The 2,000-nt window shown below is 57.0% G+C and overlaps 1 long non-coding RNA gene across 1 annotated transcript; it reads left to right on the forward strand.

Moving 5' to 3' along the window:
* The first annotated feature begins 71 nt into the window (after positions 1-71).
* LOC135292631 (uncharacterized) lies at positions 72-1,826 on the forward strand. Its single transcript, XR_010354855.1, has 5 exons — positions 72-174; positions 633-740; positions 1,397-1,468; positions 1,557-1,637; positions 1,725-1,826. It is a non-coding gene; the product is annotated as an uncharacterized LOC135292631 (long non-coding RNA).
* Positions 1,827-2,000: the final 174 nt, after the last annotated feature.

The following is a 2,000-nucleotide window of genomic DNA, read 5'->3' on the forward strand; positions in this document are numbered from 1 at the left end:
CTGCTGACCCCTCAGGCTGAGCCCTGCTTTTGTGGGGTCCATTGCTGGGAAATGGAACTACTTTCTGTTAAGGTCCTCTGACAGGAAAGACCAAAGACATGGCAGGCAGGAAATTCCAGGACCCATTAGAAATCATGTGGCAAATGCTGAAGGAATGTCTGCAGAGAAGACAAGGTGGGTGCATTTCCCTCATGCTGCTCCTGGGACTCAGCAGCCGGGGGCTTTGGCTGCACATCTGGACACGTCGTGCCCGGCACAGCAGGAAGGGATCCATGGCAGCCTCGCTGCCCCGCTGCTGCTTTCACGCCCTGCAGGGCTGTTTCCCAGCCTGGCCTGGCTGCAGCTTCTGCCCAGCCTCTGCAGGAAGGCATTTGGCATCAGCTGGCAGACAGCCCCAAATGCACCACAGGCCATGCCCACCCTCAGATCCCCTGCAATTTCCTGGTGTCCAGGCAGATCAGATGTTGGGGCTGTTTGGGGAAGGAAGCAGCCTTGGGTTGTCCCAAAATCATGGGTGTTTTCTGATCCTTATGCATTCCTTTCACAAGTGATGCCTCCTGAAATTGTCCCCTTCCCCATTCCCAGTCAGGAATGTTTTCATCTGATGCAGCTGTCTCTTTTCCATTCTCCAGAAATGAAAGGAGAGCCTGCGGAGAAAGAAGCATTTCCCGGAGGAAGCAGTGGTTGCATGCCAGCCTCAGCTCCAGGAAGGGAGGCCATGCCAGGCACAGGCACAGGAGGTAATTGCTGTGCCTCTGGGCCTGAGCCCTGCTGAGGCTTGAGCTGCCCTCTCTGCTGTTTGGCAGTGCGGGCACAGCCTGGATTAGAGCAGCACAGCCCAGGGGAATTATCCCGAGTAGGCTCAGGGCACTCGGGTCCTGAGCAGTCCTGCTGGGGTCCCTCCGTGGGAGACATGTCCTGAATCCTGACAACGACTGCACTGGGTGCCCACGGTGGGGAAAGGACAGAGGGGGAGAGCAAGGCTGCAGTGTGTCCTGAGAGGGCCCGGCTGTTTGCCCTTGGGATCTGGGGGGTTTCCCCACAGAAGGAGGGCAGGAGGGACAGAGGGAGAGCAGGATGGATAGCTGTGGCACTGCCTGCTGCAGTTTTCCCCCATGCTTTAGGGAGGATTTCTTCTGTGTGTGAGGGGGAGAGTCCCAGGTCCCTGCACTGCTGCAGCCACCCCTCCCAGGGATGTTGCTGAGGGCAGGGAAAGAGTGTGGAGAGTGACCAGGAGCCAGCCCAGAGCTCCCCAGGCCCCTGGGCAGCTTTGGCCATGTCTATTCACATCTGGCTCCCATGGCCTTACCCGACTCCCTGGCAGTGCCCAGTTCCCTGTGGCAGAAAGAGATCCCAGCACACACTGGAAAATGTTCTCATCTGTGCTGCATTGTAGATGAGGGTGCTGGGAAGGCTTCTCCATCAGCTTGGATGAATAAAGTTTTGAAGCCCTTGGAGCCTCCTGCAGGTATGTTCTCAGTGTGCCACCAAGGAAGAATTGTAGACAAGCGGGCAGGCACCAGGTGACAGAAGCTTCTGTGGCTGTTGTGTTACAGATGTGTCTACAGGGAAGACTTCTCCAGCTTCTCCGGCTGCTACCTTGGATGCTGCACTCAAGCCCAGCTCCCATCTCAGGGGTGAGTAGTGTGTCCCTGCTGATCCCACAGGCTGAGCCCTGCTTTTCTGGGATCCATTCCTGGCAAATGGAAATATTTTTCTCTAAGGTACTCCAACAGGGAAAATCCAAGATACAACAGATAAGATATCCCTGGAACCATCCAAACAGATGAGGCAAGAGCTGAAGGAACCCCTGCAGACAAGAGAAGGTGGGTGCATTTCCCTCATGCTTCCCCTGGGAGTCAGCAGCCGGGGGCTTTGGCTGCACATCTGGACACGTCGTGCCCGGCACAGCGGGAAGGGATCCATGGCAGCCTCGCTGCCCCGCTGCTGCTTTCATGCCCTGCAGGGCTGTTTCCCAGCCTGGCCTGGCTGCAGCTTCT

The sequence above is a fragment of the Passer domesticus genome, unplaced genomic scaffold, assembly GCF_036417665.1.
Source record: "Passer domesticus isolate bPasDom1 unplaced genomic scaffold, bPasDom1.hap1 HAP1_SCAFFOLD_379, whole genome shotgun sequence".
Taxonomy (NCBI): Eukaryota; Metazoa; Chordata; class Aves; order Passeriformes; family Passeridae; genus Passer; species Passer domesticus.